Raw genomic sequence first — 14926 nt, forward strand, 5'->3', positions numbered from 1 at the left:
TACAAAAGATTGAGCACCTCTCTCCCACTCTGGAAGGTCCCAGGATTGGTTCCCAGTGCTGCCTAAAGAGAAGACAAGCAGACACAGAAGAATACACAGCAAATGAACACAGAGAGCAGACAATGAGGAGAGGGGGATGAGTAAATAAATAAATAAATCTTTAAAAAAAAAAAGATAACTGTATAAGACTAGAAAATATAGGTCTATTTATAAAAATAGAAGTATGAATCCTAAATATAATATTAACAAATATGTCAGTTGTGTATAAAAAAATAAACACAATCAAGTTGGGTTTATCCCAGAAATGCAAGTATAATTTTTGAAAATCTATTTATGTAACTTACCATATTATTATATTAAAAGGTATGCTTGGGGAGCAGATATGAGTATGCTTGGGGAGCATTTGAGTGCTGTTTCCTATATGGAAAGGTCCCAGGTTTGGTTCCTGGTGCCTTCAAAAAACAAACAAAAAAAAGCAAACAACAAGCAAACAAACGAGAAAACTAACTCAGAGAAGCCAATGTGGCTCAGCTGTTGAGCGCTGGTTTCCCACATACGAGGTCCCAAGTTCAATCCCCAGCCCTGATTAAAAAAAAAAAAAAGGAAAAAAATGTGTGCTCATCCCAATAAAGAAAAATAATTTGATAAGTAATTCATAAAAGTATTCCTACAAAAAACCTAGAGCAAGCATTGTATTTAATGGTGTTTTAGTTTGCTAAAAGCTGCTGGGAGCAATATACCAGAAATGGGTTGTCTTTTATAATGGGAATTAGGTTAAAAGCTTATAGTTCTGGGAAGCGGATTTGGCACAACAGATAGGGCGTCTGCCTACCACATGGGAGATCCAAGGTTCAAACCCAGGGTCCCCTGACCCATGTGATGAGCTGGCCCACCTGCAGTGCTGATGCGCGCAAGGAGTGCCATGCCATGCGTGGGTGTCCCCCCGCGTAAGGGAGCCCTATGTGCAAGGAGTACGCCCCGTAAGGAGAGCTGCCCAGTGCAAAAAAAGTGCAGCCTGCCCAGGAATGGCTTCACACTCACGGAGAGCTGACTCAGCAAGATGACACAACAAAACGAGACACAGATTCCAGGTGCCGCTGACAAGAATATAAGCAGACACAGAAGATGACACAGCAAATGGACACAGCAGACAACTGGGGGGTGGGGGGTTGGGAAAGGGGAGAGAAATAAATAAAAATAAATCTTTTTTAAAAAAAGCTTATAGTTCTGAGTCTGTGAAAATGTCCAAATTAAGGTATCATCAGAGATGCTATCTCACGGAAGGTTGGCTGCTGGTGATTCTGGGCTCCTTTCATGTCGCAAGGCTCATAGAGGCATCTGCTTCTTTTTGGGTCTTCTTGCTTCAGTTTCAGGCTACTACATCTGTGGCTTCTTCTCTCCCAGGTTCCTCTCTGAGCTCCTGGGTTCCCTTCTCTCCATCTCTGCAGCTTTTTCTCTCTGTACCTCTGCTTTCAGTCCTCTGTTTATAAAGGACTCCAGCAAGAGGACCAAGACCTATCCTGGGTCACACCTCACAGAGGCAATCCTATCAAAGACACCCCCAACTGAATCCAGTCCAATCAAAGGGTCCCACAACCACAAGACTGGATTAGGTCCAAGAACATGATCTTTTCTGGGATCCACAAAAAGCTTCAAACTGTCATAAATGGTAAAACATTAGAAACATTCTTTATAAAATCAGGAATGAGACAATAGATGCCCTCTATCATCACTTAACTTCAGCACTGAATGGCAGGTCCTGTCCAGCACAGTGAAAAGAAAGAAAGAAAAAAAAAAAAAAGAAAAGACTAAAAAATGAAGAAATAAAGTGTCCTTAATCATAGACAATATATTTGTCTAGAAAAATTCAAGAATTTGGAGACACATAAGTGCACTCAGCAAGGTTCTAAGTTGAAGTTACACATAAATAAGTGCATTCCTTTACATGAAAACAGTAAATATTGAAAAAATTTTTTTAGAATTTACAACAGCCAGCAGTCACAACAACAACAAAAATAAGCTAATAAGGAACAAATAAACAAAAGACATACAAAAAATCATGAATAAAATGACAAAACTTTTCCATGTCCTCCACTGAAAGGAAGACTCAGTAAAGACATCTAGTCCCCAAAAATTATTCTATCAATTCAACTGTAATTTCTTTTTTTAAAACTTTTATTTTGTACATTTAATTATGGAAAACATAAACAATAATTGGAAAATACAAAGAACACGGTTGAATACAAACATTTCTCAACTAAATGTACTGGATACTGTAAGTTTTTTTTTAATCATACAATGTGTTACACAATGTATTTGGTTCATAGTAATGAATTCGTACAGTATTTGTCCTTTTGTGTCTGGCTTGCTTCACTCAGCATAATGTCCTCCAGGTTCATCAATGTTTTCTTATGCTTTATGACTTCATTTCTTCTTATAGCTGACAATGGAATTTCAATCAAAATCATAACAAGATTTTTTTCATAGAAATTGATGGGGTGATTCTAACCTTTATACAAAAGAAAAAGGCAATTTTAAAGACGAAAAACCAAGTGGAGGGGATAAATATACCAATTGAATAGAAAAAAAGCTTCAGAACAGACCTGTACCATAGGGAAACTTGAGAAATCCATGTCCATAACTTTTTCTGCAGTATTTATGATGCACATTTTCACACTGCAGGCTTTATGATGTCAATAAATTTATGGTACATTTGAAATTTCTCAGCAAATATTTGCAATTAGAAGCTAATTACCATTTAAAAGTCAGAATTAATGTGATAAAGAATACAACTGATTTCTTATTCAGGTTTCCATGCTCAAGTCGAAACTGTTGTTTGATACTTGAAATTTTGCTCACTGGTCCCTCTGTTTATTTTCTTAATATCGTGTGACTATATTCATACTTTTCACAAATATAAACATATATATATATATTCATATATATATAGGATTGACAGAGATGAAATTGCAGATCACTAGGAAAACAATGGACCAATCTCAATAAATGGTCTTGGATAACTGGCTAAGGAAATGGAAAATAATAAATTTGAATCCTGTCTTAAGTCAGTTTCCCTAGAAGCAGAGATTCAGATGGGGATTCTAGTTCAAATGATTTATTGGGGGAGTGATCTGAAGAGCATGGGAGTAAAGCAGAAAGGATAGGGCATGAGAAAAAGCTAAGCAAGAGTATGGTCTAGGCTCATGGGTTAGTTTCAGTCTGATTCCAAGCACAGCTCTAGAGCATAAATTGTACCTTTAAAGTAAGTCACACCCTATGGCAAGGTTTGGCCTTTTGAACCCTGATGTAAGTTATTGGCCTTGGGAGAGTGGGGTGGGAGGTAAGGTGGCTCCGGTTAAGCCTAGGGCAGTGCTTCAGAGAACTGGTTATCAGCCAACACTCATAGCATTTGGGGCATGGGTATAATGGCCAGATGAAGGAAATCTGGAAAAGGGTGAGCAACTGTCCCAAATTGCCTGAACTTTCCAAGTGTTTTTTGTTTGTTTGCTTTTTTCAGGATGTAGTGGAAATTGAACCCTGGACCTCCCACATGGAAATCAGATGCTCAACCACTGAGCTACATCTGCTCCCCTGAACTTTCCAAGTGTTAGCATCTAAAGTTCCACATCCTGGGAACCCTCCCAGTCTGGGTTTTCTGCATTGGGTGCAGAAGGATAGGGTAAAGTACAAACACATATGATAGCTTAAAAAATTGGGCCTGAAAGCAATACTGTTTTTAACATTAAATGGATATGGCATAGGTTATCCACTTTCTGTGGTCACTGTTGCTGTTTTCTCCTCTGACCACAGATGTTGGGTACTATGATGTGCAGTTCACAATAATGGATCATCATCCACTTTTGAATCACTCCAACAGATCACTTAAGTGTGAAGTTTAAGTGAGTTGTAATCATAAGCATTAACAGTTCATCTTTGGCTTTGTGGATTTACTGTTGTGCTTCTTATCAGTTGATTTTTAATGAGAATATTATGAACACATTATGGGAGTTCAGATAATGAAAATGAGAATGGTTGTAATACTAATACCAGCATGTAATACTAATACCCAGGCATAACAACAACAAAAACGCTAAACAACTACCTAATGTTTATGACAAATAGAAAGTCAATACAACTGGATTAGGGAGGCAAATAACCAAAACAACATACTGTACAAAATGCAGAAAAAATAATCTGGGATTGAGTATGGTGGAAAAAGGGATGTGAGACCATGTATGGAGAATGAATCTCCATATTTGGAATGAGACAGTCAGGTACTTCAAAATCAGAGGTTTTTAGTAACCCCAAAAGACACCAAAGCACAGGTGAAATTAGTGGCTGCTGCATTAATTTGGGTTTATCACACTAAGAATCATGCATTATTGTATGATGCCCTTGATTGCCCTATGAAAGTAATAACACAAGTTTATTATTTATTTTGCCATAAGATTGGCAAAAATAAAAATAGACATTTCCAAGTTTTAGCAAGGATGTTTAGAAAAGAGGGTCTTATATATTGTTTATGGGAATATAAATTGGTACAACCACTTTGTGAAATAATCCAGCAATATCTAATATATTAGTTTTCTATTGCTGTGTAACAAATTACCACAAATTTAGTGGCCTAAAACACATTTATTATCTGACAGTTTCTGTGGGTCAGGTGTTCATATATAGCTTACTGGGTCCTCTGGCTGCAATCAAGGTGACAGCCTGACTGTGTTCTCATCTGAAGGCTTGACCAGTGAAGAATCTGTTTCCAAGTTCTTAGGTTGTTGGCAGAATTCATTTCCTTTTGGTTCTATGAATGAGGGCCCAGCTTCTTATTGGTTGTCAGCTGGAGGCTGCCCTTAGGTCCCAGAGGCCACTACTGGTTCCCTGACATTGGTCTTCTCTTTAGACAGTTCACAACCTGGCAGCTTGCTTCTTCAAGACCAGCAGGAGAATCTCTTGCTCCAGTCTGCTAAGGCAGAGTCTTATATAGTGAAACGTAACCAGGGGAGCGACATCCCATCATCTTTGTCAGATTCTCACTCAAAATGTGAGGATTATACAGGGCAACACCATGAGCTAGAGATAATGGGGACTATCTTAGAATTCTGCCTAAGACATCTAGTAAAGTTCAAGATAGGATGTTCTAGGATCTAGGGCTTTCCTTGTACCTAAGTAGAGATGTACAAGAATGTTCATTGCAGCATTGTTTGTAATATTAATAGCAAAAGTATTCTATAATTTTTAAGTTTCTCAAAATACAGAAAGATATGAGATATTAGCTTGTAAAACACCATATATGTATTATAACACTTCAGTAAAATTAATATATAAAGGAATTCTGCTTCCAGCAATAGCATACTGTTATTTTAGATTAACTTTTCCACTGAGAACAACTAGACAAAATATTAAAAATATTAAGGCACTGAAGAGCTACCAGAGCAGTAAGAATCTGTGGGTCCAAGATCTGGAAGAAAAGGGAAGCCAGGAGAGGTGAGTCTGACATTTGCCACCTCTCTTCTACTTGATTGTGATTGCTAATTCTGAAATAAGTGGCTGAAAAACTGAGCAGAGCCTTAGACTGTTTCAAAGAGGTGGGAAGGAGGGGCCAAGGAGGAGAGGCCCTAGTAAATACTCCGACATTTGCTTGGGCCCTCAAGGGCTATACGATGGCTTGGGGTAAGAGTGAACTGGAAATAAACTAGCCTTCAAAAAGACTAAAGTCCAGCTTTGAATAATCCAAGTACCTGATTGGAATAAGTTGATCTGCCCTTAACCTAGCTTTGGTCAGGTATACTAACCCCTAAGTCTTTCTCACAGAATATCTTACCTTTCCAGACCCCTTGCTCAGATTTCACTTCTGATCCTCATGAACACACCATCAGTGGGGAAGGCTCCTATGGCAGCGAGAGATTCAGGTCATATGAATGTTGCAGACTTAGATTCAGGTAGTGCAGTTCTTCACAGTGCCCACCCTTTACCACCTACAAATGAATTAACCTACCCATCATCTCTTTTTCCTAATTTCTTTTTTTTTTTAAAGATGTATTTATTTATTTAATTCCCCCCCTCCCCTGGTTGTCTGTTCCCTGTGTCTATTTGCTGCGTCTTGTTTCTTTGTCCGCTTCTGTTGTCATCAGGGGCATGGGAAGTGTGGGCGGCGCCATTCCTGGACAGGCTGCACTTTCCTTCGAGCTGGGCAGCTCTCCTTACCGGCGCACTCCTTGCGCGTGGGGCTCCCCTACGCGGGGGACACCCCTGCGTGGCAGGGCACTCCTTGCGCACATCAGCACTGCGCATGGGCCAGCTCCACACGGGTCAAGGAGGCCGGGGGTTTGAACCGGGGACCTCCCATGTGGTAGACGGACGCCCTAACCACTGGGCCAAGTCCGTTTCCCATCTTTTTCCTAATTTCTTAACATGTGCTTAAAATTGCTTTGATAAACCATGTTAGTTGTGAGACTTTCTATTTTGTGACCTCTGTGTGGTTGTCTTCAGTCTTCTTTTGGAGACATTGCTCCCCCAAATTTAACAGTAAGAATTATTTGGCCCAAATTTTCTTTTGAGAGCACTTAGAGTAAAGCAGGTATTTTTGTTTCCATTAAATTTCTGAACTTTTTATTCATTTTTTTTAGATTATTTATTTCTCCCCCCCTCCCTCCATTGTCTGCTCTCTGTGTCCATTCCCTGTGCATTCTGCTGGTATTCTCACCAGGTGGCTTCGGGAACCGATCCTGGGAACTTTAGGGGTAGGAGAGAGGCTATCACTCTTTCGCATCACCTCAGCTCCCTGATTTGCTGTGCCTCCTATTCTCTCTCCTCCGTGTCTCCCCCTGCGGTGTCATCCCACTGTGCCAGTTCTCTGGATGGGCCAGCACTCCTGCGGGGTGGGGGGAAGTGGGGAAAAGCACTTTGTCACAGGCCAGCTTTCCACATGGGCCAGGGTGCCTCCACTAGGAGGCCCAGAGCATCGAACACTGGACCTCCCACATGGGAGACGGGAGCCCAATGGCTTGAGCCACATCTGCTTCCCCTTAATGTTTTTTTATCCTATTCATACATTATCAGGCAAAGGGGATGGGAAAGAACTAAGAATGGAATACCCAGATTTCTGCAAACGTGGAGCATGTGGACGCATTCTTACACATGACCCCACTCACTTTTAACACTTATAATGCTCCCCCGTGCTTCAATCATTCCATCATTCATATAGTAAACATGTATTAGGTACCCACTATGTTAGAGGCTAGGTAGAGATAGAGGTGAGGGAGGCTTGATTCCGCCCTGGAAGAAGAGTTTAGTGAACACAGGTTTGTAAACATAATTTTTCAATTCAGCGAAAAAGCACCGTCTCACTGTCACTCTTCTACGATTCTCCAACCCTTTCCACTGATTGCGAACTTCGTCGTCAGTGAGACCATTCCTGGATCCCCGACTCTTTACTGGTTTGGGGCTAATGGCGAGCTGCTGCCGGTGAGATCGTTGGAAGACTACATCTCCCGGCAGTCCCTGCAGCGGGGCAGTGGGAGGGCACGCGCAGGCGCGCTGGCTAGTCCTTGTACGCAGGCGCGCTGCGAACGCCGGCTGAGCTGAATTTTGCTGTTCGGTGCGCGGCGGCGGAGAGTGAGGCCTGGTGAGCACCGCTGAGGCGCGGGGCCAGCTCTTCGGGGTTGTGCACGGAAGAGGTACGGCGGGCGAGCAAGCGGCTCTACTAGTGGCACCGGGATCGGTTGCCTTGAGCCTGGTGAGTGCGGGGGCCCTGTGTTCCCGGCCCCTCCCCCTCCCGCCGGCGGATCTGTGCAGTTCTCTGCGGGACCCGGGAGAGGCCCGGAGACTAGGGCGGGCGCCGGCTGAGGCTAGAGCTCGGGTTCCTGAGCCTGGACCTTCTCGGCTGGTCCGTGCGTCACGAGCCCCGCTGTCCTAACGGCCGCAGGGTCGGCTGTGGGGGTGGGGTGGGGGTGGGGATAGGGAGTGCGGTGTGATCGCCGTCCGGAGCGCGGGTCAAAGCCCCGTGGCCCGGCAGCCGCCGCCGGGCTGGAAGCGGCGCCGGGGACTGCGGGGCGCCGAGGCGGCCGGGCGGGGATGAGGCGCGCGCGGAGCCTGCGCGGCGACCGGGCACGAGCTGGCGATGGGGCGGGGGTGGGCACCGCAGAGTGCTGTGACAGAGACGGGAAAGAACCCGGGTGGCGTGTAAAAATTCTACCGACACAGGAAGGGACCGTCTTGGGACTTCAGAAGCTCGAGCCGGAGGTTGGGGTGGAGGGTGGGGGACTGCAGTTTACAGATGTCTTAACAACATGGGCTTGAAGCGGCTGACAGGGGTGTGGTAATTATAGGAATTACGGAACTTCGTGTGTTCATAGCGTGTGTAAGTGGTGATATGGGTGAAACAGCGAAGTAATAGATTAAGCTCAGAATGTGAGGAGAAAACTGAAGGATGACTGGAGTGAGGGAAGTCGTCATGTCACGAAGGAACGTTTTAGGGTCGAATGGAAATAATGTTCCACCTTTTAAACGAAAGATTAAAAAAATAGTTGGTGTTTAAGTTGTAAACTTAGAGGAAACAGTTGCAAAGTATTTTTAAAGAACTACTAAATGATATTAATAACTTTTTAATCTTTTTTTTTTTTAAATAAAACTTTCCTCCCAAACCCCATTTCTTACCAGTAGATGGTTAGGTGGTTCCTCTCCTCTCTTAACTCTGTTAGTACTCTTTTTTTTTTTTCCTCTCTCCTGTTAAATTTTTTTGGATTTTCTCTCTCTCTTTTTAAGGACTCATTCTTGACATTGTTTTTTCCTTAACTTGTTTTTGCTTTTGTAATATTTTGAAAGTAATCAAAAATTGTTCCCCCCCTCCCATTTTAGAGATTGAAGAGTTGAAATTTTGTTTTATTTTTTCCCAAAAGAAAGTGCGAATGAGCTCCACTGTGTTTTTACTAGAAAAAAAATATTCTTGGAAGGGACTGTTTTATATGTAACACATGATTTTAAGATGGAGGACATGAGAGAAAGTAAAGGAATTAATATTTTTTTAACTACTTTCCAGGTATATAACATTTTAAAACATTTAACACTTACTGTAACTCTGAAATAGATATTAACTTTTCCTGTATTACAGATGAAAGCATTGAATGTCAGGGAAATTAATTGACTTAACCAAGGTCAGTCATCTCTTATTGGAACCAGTTTTAGAAACCAAAGTTACTGCCATTTTAAGAACTCTTTCTGGGAAGCTGATGTAGCTCAGTGGTTGAACCCTGCTTGCCAAGTAAGGTGCTTCCTTAAAATAACAAAAGAACTATTTCTCTTCTTTCATACTTCTTGATTATATTTTCTTTATTTAATTCATTCACCATATACTTAGGAGTGATTATATGCTTGAGGCTGGAATAGTCATAATAAAGACATACTGTCTGTTTCCTCATGGAATTTATAGTGTAGCAGGGAAGACTAACAATACAAATAATAACCACATAACATTTTATTAAATAGCAATGGAAGTTCAAATAGAAGCAGACAGCATAAGCCTTGAGAATCTCACAGTCTGCAGGAATACAGAACATTACATTTGTAGAAACGTAGGATAAACCAAATGCCAGAAATAAACCTGTTACCTGAAATCTTTATACTTTTTGCATTATGGTACTTTAGCTCCTCATAGACATTTCTTCACAGAACTCTGATTTAATATTATGTAACATGACATTTATCTAGAATTAGATATGTAAGGACAACATGAAAAAAAAATCTTGTTCTATTGCTAACCAAGATATTGTTTCTAATTTATTCCTTATAAATCCTTATATAATAGAGACCTTAGAGACAAATCCTAAAGAGGTCAGACAAATTCTAAAAGACCTTTTTCTTTTGTTTTAAACAAATAACTGCTTTTTATTAGAGCAAAATTGTTTTATAAGTCCTCGTGTTTTTGTTTGACTGTCAGGAGGCTCAGAGCTGACTTCTCTTCAATTTTTGTAATATATTTTGCCTCATCTATTATAACTTACGTTAGATAGTGTGGAGTTGTGCTCAATTGTTTCTTGGACTATTTCCTTTGTTCTCTATTGCTCCTCCATGTTTTATTCTTTTATCTTTTCATTTGAAGACAGGAGTTATATAATTTTCTTTTTATTTCCAGTATCGTAGCATAATGGTGAATTAATGATAAAGTCTTGCTGTTTTTTTTAATGCTCATTCCTTTCAGTCCATCAGATTGTTTTTAGAAGTATATAAACACTGTATAAAATCAAGTATGACTTTTGATTGACCATGCAAGTAAAGATAGTGATTAAAAAATAATCTATTACTGTTATTTTATTTGCTTATTTATTTATACATACACATACATACATACATATATACATACATACATACATACTGGGGGCGGGGGATTAAACCTGGGAACTTGTATGTGAGGAGCCGATGCTCAACCACTAAGCCACAATGGCTTTCTTGAATTGTTTTTTTTGTTTGTTTTGCTTGTTGTTTGTTTTTTTTGCTTTTTCAGGAGACACTGGAAACCGAACTGGGACCTCCCATGTGAGAGGCGGACACTTAACTGCTTGAGCCTTGTCCACTCCCTCTGTTTAGTTTTAAGATCTCTGTCAGCCATCTAAATGGAGAAAACATTGGAAATGTAAACAATTCAGTTAGCTGATTTGGGCTGATTTCACTCTTTTGCTGCAGTGAGGAGGAGGTTGCTTTAGACCAACTGAGTAGGGAGTTGAGGACAGAAAAGGCTTGCATTAGAAAATTTTGAAGTCAGTGAAAGATCAAGGATGAAGTGTGATGGAATGTACAATTGTTGCTGTTTTTTAAGGTGTTACAACCTTACAAAACAGATCTAAGTGAAAAAATAGTTCTGATCTATTGTTGGAGACTAATTGGGACATTTCTTGAGAGTAGATGATAATCCAGCATATATATAATGAGAATAATCTCTTTCACATAGCAAGAATAAGGCTGTGCGTCATGTACAAAGATAACTCTGCTTACTCATTGTAATTTATTAGCATAATTTGCAACATGAAGAGGGATATATATTAAATTGCTCATGAGTCTCTACTGTGTAACTAACAAGGCAGCCTGCAGTCCAAATAGGGGTTTGTGTTAGAGAACAGAAAGGCAGATAGAAAATAATGTCTATTGAGCACTTTTTTCCTAAGAACTTTTCATCTTTTAATACTTTTCTTTCTCACATTAAAAAAAATACAATTTTACAATTAGAATAATATCCAAAAACTATCCTCCCAGCGCTCTAGAGCCTACCATTTTCCTTTTGCCTATTTTATCTTTAGTTTCATATTTATAATTTATTTGCTTTTATTGTTATTTCTTTTTTTTTTTTAATTTATTTTTAATTTATTTTTTATTTAATTCCCCTCCCCTCCCCCGGTTGTCTGTTTTCTGTGTCTTTTTGTTACGTCTTGTTTCTTTGTCCGCTTCTGTTGTCAGCAGCACGGGAAGCGTGGGCGGCGCCATTCCTCAGCAGGCTGCTCCCTCCTTCGCCCTGGGCGGCTCTCCTTATGGGTGCACTACTTGCGCGTGGGGCTCCCCTACGCGGGGAACACCCCTGTGTGGCACGGCACTCCTTGCGCGCATCAGCACTGCACATGGGCCAGCTCCACATGGGTCAGGGAGGCCCGGGGCTTGAACCGCGGACCTCCCATGTGGTAGACAGACGCCCTAACCACTGGGCCAAAGTCCGTTTCCCTGTTATTTCTTGATATATCAGTTTAGCTATTAATGAGATAAACAAGATGTTTTGTAGTGTTCCATACATACCCATTTCACCTATCACTTATATACAACTGCTTCTCCCATCATCCTGATATTATTGTCATGGGTTTTTATTAAGTCTGTATTCAGTATTTACATTATTATACGATGTAAATATTCCCAGCTGAACCATATAGTGTACTATAAGGTCACTTCCTCTTGTAAACACATTTTTGTTTTCTATGAGTTAACATGGATTTTTTTCTTTCATTTCCTGAGATAGCTATCCTGGAACCCTCTGTCCTCTGGAATCCTCTGTCCTATTGATACAATTTAGATTTGGTTACTTTGTATGTCTGCCTCCTAACTGTAATTGTGGGGCTTTTATTTATGTCACCCTTCAAATTCCCTTTGCCCACTTCTGTATTGGATCTTTCCTTTTCCATGTTTTCTTTCTTGGTTTACTCATTTTCTTAGAATATATCTTCCAGTACTTTTCTGAGAAAGGATGCATGGGTTGTAAAATTTTTGAGATCTCACATATCTGAAAAACAGCTACTTTCATATTGATCAATAATTTGGCTGGGTATAAGATTCTAGACTGAAAATTATTTTTACTCAGGGTTTTAAAGCTATAGTTCTATTATTTTCTGGCTTGCACAGTTACTGTTGAAATCCAAAATCATTGTGATTCTTCTCCATTTTTATGTGACCTTCCCTCACCTTCTCCCAGGTTTTTAGGATCTTATTTTTTACCCCTGAAATTCCCTAATGATATACCTTGATATGGGTCTTTTTCCAGTTAAAGTACCTCCCTGGGCCCTTACAAGAGGGGAATTTATGTCCTTTATTTCTGGGAAATTTCTTTTATTATTTTTTCTTTTGGATCTCAGGTGAAAAGAGAGTTAATTATGTTTTTCAGTTCTTGACATACTATATCAGACTAGAGATTCCTTAAAAATTTTGCCTTTCATTTCTGAGCCCTACTTTCATTTCATTATCCATTCCCATAGGTATCCATTCCATTAATTATATATGTATCATTGTGAAAAATATATGGTGTGTGTATGTGTAGTTTAAGTATTGTGCTGTAGACATTGTCTTTTTTTTTTTAAACTCACCATTGGTTTGGGGACCTTTCCATTTTGTTGTGTGTACATTTGGTTGTGCCTGACATAGAATTCCATGATGTGCATCTACCACATTTTACTTCCTGTGCTCTAATGATTGACACCTGAGTTGCCTTTCTGCCTTCACAAATACACTATAGTAAATATACTTTTACTTGTACTTCCTTATGCACCTGTGTGAGAAATTCTCTAGGATATATACCCAGAAGTGGGATTTTTGCATCAAAGAATGGGTGGACTAGTATATGTGCCTACTAGCAGCACAGGAGAATTCTACTAAAGAGTTGGAGCATGTCTTACTCATGTGAGTTTTCCCTTTTGATATTGCCTATTTTATCCAACTTTCCTTTGAGTTTCCTGTCTTTCTTATTGGGTCACAGAAGTTCTGAGTGTAGGTTAAATTTGAATGGTCTATCGATTTTAGACTTGGAAAATGTCTTCTCCCAGCCAGGTGTTTTTCCGTTAATTTTGTCCATTATATCTTTCATTGAATAAATACTCTAAATTTGATACATTTTCTCTGCTAATCTCTTCCTCCTCAATTTCTTTGTTCTCTTTGTATTTGGAACTGTAGGTTGATCTTTTTTTTTTTTTTTTTTTTTGAGTGATTTCCTCAGTGTTATCTTCCAGCCCTTCTACTGAATTTTTAAAAATTTTCTATCTATATTTTAGATTTCTTCACATTCATTCTTTTAGTATCTTTACATTGTTTCATGGATGCTGTGATCATTCCTTGGATATTAATAATTATATATACATACAAAATTTTTCTTTTGCTTCCCTCTGTATTCCATTTCCTCCTTGTCCAACTTTGTTTCTTTCCATTGCTGTCTTTCCTCTCTAGAGGCTGTTATGAGTTGAATAGTGTCCCTTGAAAAGATATGTTCAAGTCCTAACTCCCAGTATCTGTGAATGTGACCTTATTTGGAAATATGGTCATTGCAGATGTAATTTATTAAATTAGAATGAGGCCATACTGAAGTAGGGTGGATCCTTAATCCAATATGATTGGTGTTCTTATAGAAAGGGGAGAGGGGCAAAACCCACAGGCTGAATCTGGCCCACAGACTTTTTTCTTTGGCCCATGATATATTTTAAAGTTTTGAGTCAACTGCCTACTGATATAAATCAGACAGAAAATAAAAACACACCCCCAAGGGGAGGCCATGTGAAGACAGAGTCAGATGTATCTACAAGCCAGGGAATGCCAAGGATTGCAGGTAAATTTCAGAAGCCAGGAAGAAACAAGGAAGTGTTCTTCTGTATAGGCTTTAGATGGAGCATGGCTCTATTGATATTTTGATTTTAGAGTTATAGCTTTCAGAACTGTGAGACCATAAATTTCTGTTTTGAGTCATCCCATTTGCAGTACTTTGCTCTGGTAGTCCTAGAAATGAAGATATAAGTTTTTCTGGATGTCTGGTAATCTCTTGGCTGTTCATTCATATTTAAGAGTCTTGGAAAAGGAGCTGAAATTCTCATTGTTAATTATATTCGTGTAATCCTGTGTTAAGTATGGCACTTTACTCACATCTTCATGCTCCCTCATGTCCCCCATTTTACAGCATCTCTAGTTAAATTCCCTTGGAGTAATCATCTCAACTTGTGTAGAAATTGGGAAGAAGAGTTGCCCAGTTGTGCAGAATGGCGGAGGAAATCTGAGTATCTAACAGCTGTTAGATAAAAGAAAAATTTTGTATGTATATATAATTATTAATATCCAAGGAATGATCACAGCATCCATGAAACAATGTAAAGATACTAAAAGAATGAATGTGAAGAAATCTAAAATATAGATAGAAAATTTTTAAAAATTCAGTAGAAGGGCTGGAAGATAACACTGAGGGAATCGCTCAAAAAAAAACCTCCAGTTTTTACTTAGCCCTGCTCCTTACTCTACCTTCAGTATACCTGGGGTCTCTTGCTTCTGGGCAGTATGAATTAGCTTGCTTTCTTAGGTGACTTCTCCCTTTGCAGGTGCTTAGGCTTCTGAGTGCTTCACATTGCTAAGTATAATATCTTCTGGCCATTTCTTTTACAGCTGCTGTAAAGGTTTTGGCATTTCTCATTTGTGATTCTCTCCTATG

The 14926-nt window shown here is 39.7% G+C and overlaps 1 protein-coding gene and 1 long non-coding RNA gene across 3 annotated transcripts in view; one reads left to right on the top strand and one right to left on the bottom strand.

The window, feature by feature from the left end:
* Positions 1-4615: 4615 nt before the first annotated feature.
* On the bottom strand, positions 4616-7569 carry LOC131278244 (uncharacterized). Its single transcript, XR_009185543.2, has 4 exons — positions 7227-7569; positions 6704-6871; positions 5822-5888; positions 4616-4960 (listed from the first exon to the last, which is right to left on the bottom strand). It is a non-coding gene; the product is annotated as an uncharacterized lncRNA (long non-coding RNA).
* The window catches only part of KPNA1 (karyopherin subunit alpha 1), an 84082-nt gene continuing 76685 nt past the window's right edge, over positions 7530-14926 (top strand). The window contains exon 1 of one of the 2 annotated variants that reach the window (XM_004467159.4): positions 7530-7735. The gene's annotated coding sequence lies outside the window, so the exon portion shown is untranslated. The remainder of the gene's footprint in view (positions 7736-14926) is intronic. The other variant, XM_004467160.4, reaches the window with a different exon arrangement.

The sequence above is a fragment of the Dasypus novemcinctus genome, chromosome 4 (genome assembly GCF_030445035.2).
Source record: "Dasypus novemcinctus isolate mDasNov1 chromosome 4, mDasNov1.1.hap2, whole genome shotgun sequence".
NCBI classification, from domain to species: Eukaryota; Metazoa; Chordata; class Mammalia; order Cingulata; family Dasypodidae; genus Dasypus; species Dasypus novemcinctus.